Source organism: Phaseolus vulgaris, chromosome 8 (assembly GCF_000499845.2).
Source record: "Phaseolus vulgaris cultivar G19833 chromosome 8, P. vulgaris v2.0, whole genome shotgun sequence".
In the NCBI taxonomy this organism is placed as follows: Eukaryota; Viridiplantae; Streptophyta; class Magnoliopsida; order Fabales; family Fabaceae; genus Phaseolus; species Phaseolus vulgaris.
In genome coordinates this window covers 46441155-46453572 of record NC_023752.2, presented here as the reverse complement: position 1 = coordinate 46453572, position 12418 = coordinate 46441155, and the positions used below count along the sequence as shown (strand labels likewise).

Genomic DNA, 12418 nt, shown 5'->3' with positions numbered 1-12418 from the left:
CCCATTGTCTGACACCAGGCGCTTGGGCACTCCAAACCGGCACACAATATTCTTCCACACGAAACCTTCGATCCTGTGTGCGGTGATCTGGGCCACTGGCTCTGCTTCGATCCACTTTGTGAAATACTCAATCGCCACCACCAAGTACTTCATCTGCCTGATCGCCAGCGGGAATGGTCCCAGGATGTCGATTCCCCAAGTATGAAACGGCCAAGGGCTGTAGATCGACTTCAACTCCTCGGGAGGCGCCTTGTGCCAATCGGCGTGCTGTTGGCACTGTTTGCAACATTGGGCATACTTCTTGCAGTCTTCTCTCATCGATGGCCAGTAATACCCTGCACGGAGAGTCCTCGCGGCCAGAGCTCGACCCCCGACATGGCTTCCGCATATACCTTCGTGGAGCTCTGCCATGATTCTCGTGCACTTCTCGCCATGTACGCATTCCAGGAGTGGGTGAGTGAACCCAAACCTGTACAGATCGCCATCAATCAATGTGTACTTGCTAGAATTTTTCTTTACCTTCCTAGCCTCTGTCGGATCCAGTGGGAGAAGGCCATCTGCCAAGCATCGCTTGTATTGTGTTATCCAGGTGTCTGGTTCATGGATGGCGCAGACCTGCGTCACGTTCACCTTCTCTCCTCGACACGCTCTAATTCTCGGCGATCTCAAAGTTTCTTGCATCAGGGACTTATGACTTCTCGCTGCTCTTTCCGTCGACTTGCTTATCTGAAGAACCAGGTGATCTGCCACAAATGCTCTCGGCGTCTTCAGAGTTTCTTGAATCACCGTCCTCTGCCTACCCCCCTTGCCTGAACTGGCGAGCTTGGCTAGCAAGTCAGCTCGGGCATTCTGCTCTCTGGGCACATGCACTACTTCAAAGGAGGCAAAGGAACTCTTCAATTCCTGCACATACTCCAAATAAGTCGCCATTTGTGGATCTTTAGCCTGGAACTCGCCTGTTACTTGTCCTGTGACTAGCAGCGAGTCACTCTTAGCCATTAGCACCCTGGCTCCCATCTCTTTGGCCAGCAAAATCCCGGCGATCAGCGCCTCATATTCTGCTTGATTGTTACTGGCTTTGAAGGCGAATCTCAAAGATTGCTCGATCAGCACGCGTTGGGTCCTTCCAAAATGACTCCAGCATCGCTACCCTGCTGGTTCGAGGATCCATCCACCGAGAGTACCCAACGGAAGTCGTCCCCTTCAACTCGCGTCGCCTCAGATGAGAGCTCAACCACAAAATCTGCAAAGATATGCCCCTTGATCGGTCCTCGGGGCTCATACTTAATATCAAACTCTGACAATTCTACTGCCCACTTCACCATCCTTCCTGCGACGTCAGGCTTCTTCAAGACCTTTTGGATGGGCAGGTCAGTCATCACCAGAATGGTGAAGCTATGGAAATAGTGGCGTAACCTCCTCGCTGAAAATACCACAGCCAGCGCAGCCTTTTCTAGGGCCTGATATCTCGTTTCGGGGCCCTGCAACACCTTACTCACAAAATAAATAGGCTTCTGGGCCTGATCTTGATCCTGGGCGAGCACCGCACTCACCGCCCTCTCAGTTACAGCAAAATACAACCTGAGAGGGGTTCCCACCAGCGGTTTACACAGAACCGGCGGGCTCGCCAGATACTCTTTCAGCTTGACGAAGGCTTCCTCACACTTCTTCGTCCAAGCAAACTTGTTATTGCGCCTCAAGCACTGAAAATAGGGATGGCCCTTTTCTCCGCTAGCTGACACGAAGCGAGACAGGGCTGCCATCCGACCCGTTAGCTGTTGAACTTCCTTCACCGTAGCTGGGCTCCTCATCACCAAGATGGCGGCACACTTATCAGGGTTGGCCACGCTTCCCCTCTTCTCGGCGACTTCGCTCTCGTCGGCGATGTGGGCCACCGCAAGTCGCCTAACCTCAACAAACGTGGTGGGGTGTGCCCAGATCAACGCCTCGCAGAATGGTCCCGGCAGCACGCCCTTCTTAAATGTGTAGACTAGCATTTCTTCATCTTTGGCTGGCGATCTGACCATCTGCGCTCCAAAGCGATTTAGGTAATCCCTGAGGGACTCTCCCTGATACTGCCTTATATCAAACAGGTCGTAAGACACCCTGGGCGGTGCCTTATTCACGATGTACTGCTCGACGAAAATCTTCGAGAACTGCTGAAAACTGGTTATGTGACCGTTAGGCAGGCTCACAAACCATTCCAGCGCCGTTCCCTGGAGCGTGCTCACAAACATCTTGCAATACACGGCGTCCGATCCCCCTGACAGCATCATCTGCGTATGGAACGTGGTGAAATGAGCCTCAGGATCCTCCACGCCGGTGAAAATAGCCTTAACAGGAACCACACTCGTAGGGATAGGCGTGTCAGTAATCGCCTGATCGAAAGGCATAGGAAAAACACGAGGTGGCGACGACGGCGCGACCTCTTTAGCAATAAAACGCCCTTGCTGCTCCTGAAGAGCTTGACGCAGCTCCTCCGTCACCTTGCTAAGCTCATCATTCCTGGCCCGAGAGGTGGCCAGGTCCTCATGCATTCTCGCCTGTTCTATGCGCGAGGCTTCCACAGTTGCCTGCAACGAGCGCATAATCTCTACCATCTGCGCCATGGTCATGGCGGTGGTGCCTTCAGCAGCGACGGGCGCAACTGGACTTGAACGATTGCTTCTCATTTTTCTCATGAAACTTGGCGAATCACAGAATGCAGAGAACAACACTTACTCCAGCTACGATCGATTCAGCGATCAATCGGAAAAACTGCGCGAAACTCTGCAAGAAACTCAAGAACACCGCGAACCTCCAAAGAAACCTGCAACTCCTCCAGAAACCACCGCTTCTCCCACGGATAACCAAACGATCGAAGGGACTCAAACTCCACCGAACAAATCACGCGAAAACGGCAGAAAAACCTCACTTCACCGAACAAAAATCCAAACGAACGGTGGAAAATGCGAAAACACCGAACAAATCTCAAACGAACAACGAACGATGGTTGCACCAGCACACAACCACGTAGAAAACCAAGAAAACCTCCAAGAACTCACGCTGTGGATGGGAACAGGTTTTACACGGCCCCACGGTGGGCGCCTGATGATCCTGCCTGTTGACCAGAACGTTGGAACTTGCCTCGTCAAAGGATCGACGTGTGCACCGCTTCAAACCTCCGTCCTTCTTCAAGATCTACCTCAAGAACCTGCAAACGAACAGAGCGGCGCCGCTGCGGCCGATCGCACTCCAACGCCCAAGTCAGTGACCGAACCACCAAATACTAAGAGCAAGAACACTCAGGAAATCTCAAGGAACCGTGCAATGTTCTCTCTCACAGTAAGCTCTAGAACTCGCAAGCGTAAAGAGTGTAATCTGAACGTGCGTACCTCAGAAAGTTCGTTGAGAACTCTTATATACCTGGTTACTTTCTCTCTCCTGGCAGTTACAGACCTGGGACACGTGGCTCGCATCCAGTCGTACACGTGCCATCATCTGGAGCCTCCTTGACTTGGGCGCTGCTTCTGACTCCCTTTTTGGCTAAGTTATTTATGCATGGTACTGCCCAGTGCATAGTTAACTTGGGAGCGCGATCTTTACTGGAATAGGCGAGTTAGGGTGCTCTCGTACACCTTCCCTGTGGTCTCGCCGGCCGCCTTCATAATCTGCACCACCTTCATCTCCGGCGATGTGCTTGCTCTGGCGATCTCCAATCGCTTGGTCGCCTGAGTTTACATCTGGCGACTTCACCTTCTACTGGGCGATCGCCTGGTATGCTGGAGATCGGAACACGCCAACTTAATAACTGGCGACTTCACGAGCCCCCCGACTTCCTTCTCTTCTGCCAACCTGGCACTTGTCAACACGCATGTACTGTAGCTTGGTGCCACGTCATCACTTCCGACTACCAGGACGGTACAAAATTGTTCTCTTTCATCTAATCACAAAATATCTAAAAAGGTTTAAATCCTTAAATTAGAGGTTGATTATAGTTATTTTATCAATAAAAATCCATAAGTGCCTATCTTTTAATATGGAATATTACTTAATTATGAAACTTGTGAACTCCCCAAACCTAGAATCTTCCTTATCATCAAGCAAAGTAAATTAATATAAATAAATTATATTTGAATTCAAATATCAAGACAACTTTATTTACTAAACACCAGATTCAATTAGAAACTTATGATGCTTTCAACTTCAAATATAACAAGATATAGATACAATCAACTTCCAGGATAACATTAAAACAAGGAAAGCACAATTCACCAAGAAATTTCTTCTTATATTCTCACAGGTACGTGTTTCCCTCTATTTTCACTAAATCCTAACAAATAATTGTTGTAGGACATATGTGATATCTAATCACCATGTTCTTTGACTTCAATATTTTTCCTCATTTTCTCTACTTAATCATAATTTCAACATGAACCTTTTTTTTCTCTATTTTTTTAATCAATGATAATAGAAATAGATTATTCCTATTTCCAACCAACTGAATTATTTAAACTTTAAAACACCTAAAACCAACACTACAAAAAAAAAGTGTATATTGTGGCGGTTATTTTCGTATAAACTGGCGTTTATAACCGCCGCAATATACGCTTGTGGCGGTTTCCCAAACCGCCATAGAACTGGCCGCCACAAAGTTTTATGTGGCGGTTTTATACTACCCACTGCAACACCCGCCACTTTAAAAATAGTGTAAGTAGTGGCGGTTTTTGTATGTAAGTACTGTCAGTTATAACCGTCGTAATTTACATTCATTGAAGAAGACTCTGACACCATAATAAACATAAGTAGTGGCGGTTTTAACTGACGTAATTCTAATTTTGAATAAATAAAATTTAACCACCACTTTTTTGTAATTTCTTTTATAATCTATTTTATACAATTATTAAATTTAACCACCACTTTTTTATAATCTGTTTTATAGAATTATAAAATTTAACCACCACTTTTTCATAATATAATAAAATAATGTATAAAGTTATAATCATCCATTAATTTCATTGAAAATTAAAGCACGCATAATAATGTTCAAAATTTGTATGGAATTGAAAATTAAAACACATAAACCCAAATTTAACCACCACTATTTTATAATCTTTTTTATAATCTGTTTTATACAATTATAAAATTTAACCACCACTTTTTCATAATAAAATAAAATAATGTATAAAGTTATAATCACTCATTCATTTCATTGAAAATTATAGCACACATAATAATGTTCAAAAGTTTATATATAATTGAAAATGAAAACACATAAAAAATTCATGCATCCTTAATAAAGTTTAAAATAACAACACAGAATTGTTCAAAAGTACAAGGTAGCCCAGTATATCATCATGATCAATACATCATCATCAATTAAGCACTACTTCCAATATCCGGTACCTGAAATAAGTTAAAATATGTTCACAGTTAATTGATAATTTTTAAAAAATAAATGAAAACAGTATTAGAATAAAATTTTACAATCTTGGGATAGATTCATCATTCAAATACCTGAAATTGTACTTAAGCTCAAGAAGAAATGCGGCACAACAACTAGTACAAGCTTGGCACAACTTAATAACATTGTAGCATAATAAGAATCCTAATAATTCAACAACAGAAATCTAGGACAACAGTAGACCTGATTTGCTAGCATAATAGCCTTACAAATTAGACATTATTTGGGCATCTCCTTTCACTAAAAAAATAATGTAATTTCTATAGGATGTTGAAGCATTCTTGAAGATTCTAAACTACTGCAAAATGAATATATGTTTTAATTTATTTCAAGAATGCCAATTATATTTCAAAACTGAAAAGAAAAACTTAACATTTGCACCTCTAAAACAAATTTCTGTGAAATAAAACTGAAAACTTATATTACATCCATAAATCATTATAATTTATTTCAGTCCCTTGTATATTACAACCTCAAATAGTGCTAAAGATAGGTCCCAATTGAAAGAGAAGTGTAGAATGCACGTGGCATAAACAATAAATTAACACTCTTGAAAATGAAAATGTTTCAATTATTGAAACTTTTGAATAATACATTACTAAAATTACACCATAAACAGAGGAATTTACCAGCTTTAGAGAGCCTACGAGCTTCTGACTTTGCCCATGCAGTGAATTCTTCTTCTTGACCAACAACAGACAGTTGAAGCCGGTATTTCAGAATTGCTAAAAGCTTCTGCTCCCTTTTCTTTTTACATGCCTATGGTTACAACAAAGAAACAGTACAAATACCTTCATCATAAAGATTTGAGAAAAAAAATACCTTCATCTTTTCTTGAATTTTTTGCCTCTGAACTTCAGGATCCTATATGTCTTCATCAATCTCTATAGATGTTAAAGAAGCCAGTGCAAGTTGTCCAATATATTCTTCAAAAACTTCACTTCCGAAAATCATTCCAAATACAGCTGTAGGGTCCATCATGGAATCTCTGAAAAAATATCAGTGTATTTAGCAGGTTTCTGAATCCATGAAAACATTTTGTTACATTAGATTCATCTTGAAACATCTAAAATAATTATTTTAGTGGATTCCTCATAAATAAACAAGCCTTAATTGGTTGATATAGATTAATACTAATTTTGGGAGTTACGTTATAAACTAATTTTAGGACTTTATTTTACTGTTTGGTATTATTGCAAATTAGCTAGAATTGTTTGTCTTTCCTTTTAGATAATATAGAATCGATCTAGATTTTATGGTATCACATTTTAGTCTTAAAATCGTGAGATAGATATACTGTACTCTTAAATAATTGTCATTCTAGTGCAATACAAAACAGAGAAGTTCATTCTCTCATCCTTCAAATAAAAAGATAATAGGTCTCCACTATAATTTTGATACCTCAACATATAGTGGAAAATACTCACAGAACTAGCACACTTGATCAAATTATAGATTTTCTATAAACAACACTCGATTAATTGAGAATATTTTTTCAAAACCTTTCTTGTACATTTGAGCAAATACAACAAAATATCTTCAATGAGTTTCACTAAGTTTGGTTAGACTTGCTTTCTAACTTGCAACAAAAAGAAAAATAACCTATGAGGTTGTCAACAATGGCAAATACTATTAGTAACATAACAAACACCATGTTAGGCACCTTTCTATGCTCAATCATGCGGGAATGATATATCAGAGGACACAAAAGGTAGGTTTGTGAATATTGGAGAGTGAAATTTTGATAAGCTGAGTACATGAGAGAAGGAGGGGAGGTAAAAGGGGCACAAAAAGATTTATGTGGTTTTCAACAGTGAGGAAGCAAGCCCCTTTAAGTGCCTATTGTATCTCTATAATTTCACTTGTTTCTTTTACTTCATTTTACAGTAACTCTAAATCATTGTCTAGACTTGAATCACATTAATATATAAAGAGATTCAGCAACATGCACGTAGAGTATATTCAGTTACATATGTTCGGTTCCGATTTAAATTTGACAACAACTGGATATAGTAACAAGAAAAGGAAAATTCAATGAATACAGACAATTATACCAAAAACTTCTTTTTGATAAAAACCTTCACAAGTTATCTTTGAATTGCAAAAACAACACTTCACTATTTGGTGGAGCATTAATTAATTGCAAGCAATTATTAGCTAATTACTGGTGAGTAATGGAAGATAATATAAACTTACTGTGGTAATCCCTTCTTTCTATTTTTATCATATGCTTCACGCTTCACGGGGTGACTTAAAACCTGGTAAGCCTCACCAAGTTTCTAGTAAATATACAAAGATACCAGACTTAGAAAAGTATATTGAGAAAATAAACCAAACTGAATAGAGGGAGAAATTCAAAATGTATAAATACTTCTATATTTTATACTGTAAAACGTCTAAAAGTAAGAACTAAGAAGGATGGCATAACTTTGTTAATAATGGTCTCTATTAAATATATCTTCGTTTTGAGAATCCGACAAAACATAAAACAGAGCTTCTTATTGCTTACTTGAAAATTTTCTACAGCCTTAGGATCCCCAGGATTTTTATCAGGGTGAATAATTCTTGCCTGAAAAGGGAAGAGAGAGAGAGATTAACATCTATTAAATTGAAAAAAAGGAGGAATTGTCAAGTTTAAGATTTAGTTAGAAAACAATATAAAAAGGTAAAACACAAGCATGAATGAAGTTTTCTAAAAATTTAATGTAAAAGTAACTAGAAGAGAGCCATCATTTCTTCTACTCTCTCCCAAAATTCACCCTATATTTTTTGTGTCACCAATTAAGAGTTTTCTGGAGAGCACATTTGAAATTAACAGCTACCAAGGCAAAACAAGATCAATAAACAACTTCAACCTTTGGGCTTATTCAACTCCAACTTTCAGACACAATTCAAAATAGAAAATGCCAAATTAACCAAGGCAGTCTAGTTATATGAAATTGTTGTATAGCACTAGTCTTAGAATGGATAAAAAATTAAAATTAAACCATCAATTCAGTCCATGAAGCATCACCCTCTCTGCTAAATTGTCCTTAAACTAATGAAAGCATACATGTAGCCACTAAAGTATTACAAATCATGCTACATAGTCCCTCATGTGTTGAAAAAATCTTCAAACCAGTTCCTCAATTTCTGTAAAATATATCAAATATTGATGGATATTCAATACTCTATGGAGATAACTTATATAATTTCATTAGTTTAAGGACCATTTAGATGAGGGGTGATACTTCAAATACAAATTGATGGTTTATTCAAAATTAAACAACAAAAAAACCAAAGCCATGTTTATATAACCACCTAGTCGATTCCATAACACAAACACGTAGTATAATCAAATTCAACATTCCATCAGATTAAGTAACAGTACAAGAACATTTCGAATATATGTTTTTGGTTGTACAAATCAGAAAAAGTGAAGGACATTCATTTCATTATTTATTACCTTGACATAATAAGCCTTCTTAATATGTTAGACTTAAGGACAAAAGGATAAAGTTGAGTGACCTGCAACAAGTTAGAAATACAAGCAGCAAATAAATATACGTCCAAAGAAATAAACAAGACCATCGAACATCACTAGTTATCTGCTTAATAATAGAAATATGGACAGGTGGGTAAAATGGATTTGCACCTTTAATCAACCATGTGTCCCATTCTATTTGTTCAATTTTTTCTCGTCGTATGAGAAATTCTCAAGAGTATTGACGTGATGCAACCAACCTCCAGAATTGTATCAATGGACATTCTGTCAAACATGTTACAATCATAATTTTAATATAAGATTTCATTTAATCTTTAAGCTATTGTGGAAAATGGGCTCAAACCTAGGGTTGTCGAAGAGGAGCTTCAGGTGCTCTTTGTCTCTTGCTGAAGAATTTGTCTCCACATGAGGTTGCTTCCCATCCCCGTTCGTAATCGCACAACCTCTAAAATTGATAAGACCATAGATCAAGCTCACAAAGAGGACTCCCTCCCCTGCTCACGAGTCAATACACCCTTTGAGACTTCATTTTGTACCTATTGTTCTGAAAATATTTAGTATAATTGTTAGATCTGCAACTCCGTTAACCAAAAACATCATCGCCCTCTCTAACTACCTCAAGCCTATTGACTTCATCATTGGCACAAAAATGAATGATACGAGAATATCAAATGTCCCACAAACCATTTCAATACAGGAGGAAGAGTGCACGACAATCAAATTATAAACGAATTGGGAATCCAATTTAGAAACCAAACCAAGAATCATCAAAATCGTAGTTGTTGCGATGATGAACTTTTGAAATCGTTGCGCGAAGGGCGTCCTTCAAGTCGGCGGCGATGGCGGACAAAACAAACGGCGACAATGGTTTTCTGTGAAGGAGTGTTAGGTTTTGCGGTGAGAGGGTTTGCGGAGACCGAGTGTTTGCGTGAGAGTGAGAGGGCATGAGAGAGGCTTTGGCGAGAATACTGACTGTGAAAGTGAGCGAGAGTGTTTGCGATGAGAGTGAAGGGTTTCACGAAAAGAGTGAAGAGTGAAGGGAAGGGTTTACAGAAAAGAGTGAAGAGTTTGAGGGTGCCGTGAATGAAGAGTGAAGGTTTGAGGTTTTTGGAGAGGAAGAGGATTAGGGTTTGTGAGTAAAATTGATGAGGTTTCCAAAAAATAAATTGAGAATGAGAAAAGGTACAAAGGAAAGCAAAAACGCTGGAGAGTGTATATTTCAAAGGAGATTTGTGACACTTTAAAATGACACAATCTGCACGATAATTCTGGCAGTTACTAAAACGTCGTATTAAGCATAAATTTGTGGCGGTTATTAATAACCGCCACATTAAAACTGTCAATTTATACATAATTTTTTGTAGTGCAACCATCCTTTTTCTATATATAAACTGCATCTATGTTCTCCTTCCTTAGACATGCTAATAGGTATGAAATATATCAGTTAAGGTTCAAGGTGAAATAATAATAATAACAAATAATTCTTGGCTCAAAATGGGTTATCACAAAGATATAAATAATTTAAACAAAGGTTGGCTAATTGGCCCTCGGTTTCAAATTAATACAAATGCCTTAATCATTTTCATGCTCTTTTATGATGTAACATGATCCGATCGGTCATCGGTAGTCGATGACGTCAGCAACAGAGAACCACGTGGACCACTCGCAGGGTGACACGTGGACCAGGTGGCAGAGAGGTCAGGGGGACGATCGCCAAGAGTGGCGATCGGTGGTCAGTAACCAAGTTACCACCGACAGATCAGGCGACAGAGAGGTCGGGGGATAGATCACCCAGAATGGTGATCGGTGGTCAGTAGCCAAGTGGCCACCAGCAGACCAGTTCCCAGACTCGCGCCTGGAGGCAGAGCGCGAGAAGCGAATAAACACTGATCAGTCATCGGGTGTATTGTCATCGGGGTCTCGTGTTACACGCAGTTAAACTGGGACCGAGGTTCCCAGCGAGAGCGTTACCCATGGATCTCGCATGAGCACACCTCAGGGAATCATGCACGAGAGTGGCCAGAGGGGACTAGTAAGCCAGTCAGTGATTGGTGATTCCCTCAACCCATTACGTGCGTGGCATCGTGAAGGGTAAGTCGCCTACGCAGAGAGCAACGTTTGGTGAGTGTGCCTAGACCAGCCACACCCGACGTTCTCCTAAGAGTATGCGATTTACCCAGATAAGAGAAATATCCTAAGCTACTCCGCGAGGGCGTAACTTAGGCACACAAAGAGAAGCGCTAGAGCCCTTCCAGTAAATGACACGTGTGTGGTTAGATGTGAGTTGCAGGCCTCCACGTGTCACCATCTGAGAGGGGTGCGGTCCAGACAAAAGTGCACTCCGTACCATTAAGGGTACAGACAGGCGCAGCCCAGCGCAGAGACGCGCGGACATGCACAGACACCCACACTCTCTGATTCTGCAAGTACACTGTCTCTGAAAAGCGTAACAGGTTTCTGACACATGCCAGAAAAGCATAACAGAATTCTGTTATGCCCAGAAGCAGAGACAGAGAGATAAAAGGAGGAATCAGGGAGAGAAGTGGGGGGACGAAAAACAGAGAGCCAGAGTTTTTCACACACATTACTAGTTTTCTAGTCTTTGGTGGTTCTGTGGACTAACTTGATCGTCGGAGTGCAAACGGCCGCTAGAGGCGCCGTCTGTGTGTTTTGCAGGCCACGTTTGGAGAAGCAAGAGAAGGTTCTGAGGGTGATTCTGCAGAAGACGCAGTCGCGTAGACAGGGCAGAGAGTGCTACAGAGCAATTCCTCCACGTTCGAGTTGCCGGCAGGATCATTTGGCGCCCACCGTGGGGCCCGAGTGAATCGTTGTCCCATAGATACCGCAGTGTTAAAGACTTACCAGAGTCTTATCAGTTTCGTTGATAGAGAAAGATGCCTAGAAACAGACAACCATCACCTGCGCCATCCGCTGACGAAGGAGCTGTGACAATGGCGCAGGTCCTGGAAATGGTGCGCACGCTGCAGGATAACGCCGCAGTGTCAAAGGTTGAACAAGAGAGGATGCAGATGGAGCTAGCTGCGTCGCAAAGCAGGAACAACGAGCTGAATCGCGTCAACGAGGAATTGAGAAGGACGCTGCAGGCGCAGAGGGAACACATGGTTGACGAAAGGGTGTCTAGGCAGCCCTCACCTCCAAGAGCGTTCCCCATGCCATTCTCCCCTGAGATCATGGGAACCATGGTGCCTCCCAACCTGGTGGGGGTGAAAGCATCGTTCAAGGGGATAGAAGACCCGGAGGCACATCTGACGGCGTTCCACACCCAGATGATGTTGTCTGGGGTTCAGACGCTGTCTACTGCAAAATGTTTATGAGTACGCTCAGCGGAATCGCCATGGAGTAGTTCGTGAGCCTGCCAGAAGGACATATCACGTCTTTCTCTCAGTTCTCGAAGCTCTTCACTGAACAATACATCGTCAACAAGGCACCTGCAGTGGTGTCCTACGATCTGTTCGACGTGCGCCAATACC

At 41.4% G+C, this 12418-nt stretch overlaps 1 long non-coding RNA gene across 1 annotated transcript; it reads right to left on the bottom strand.

Moving 5' to 3' along the window:
* Nucleotides 1–5216: 5216 nt before the first annotated feature.
* Nucleotides 5217–9164, bottom strand: LOC137827150 (uncharacterized). Its single transcript, XR_011083669.1, has 6 exons — nt 9078–9164; nt 8889–8950; nt 7953–8012; nt 7640–7722; nt 6073–6431; nt 5217–5385 (listed from the first exon to the last, which is right to left on the bottom strand). It is a non-coding gene; the product is annotated as an uncharacterized lncRNA (long non-coding RNA).
* Nucleotides 9165–12418: the final 3254 nt, after the last annotated feature.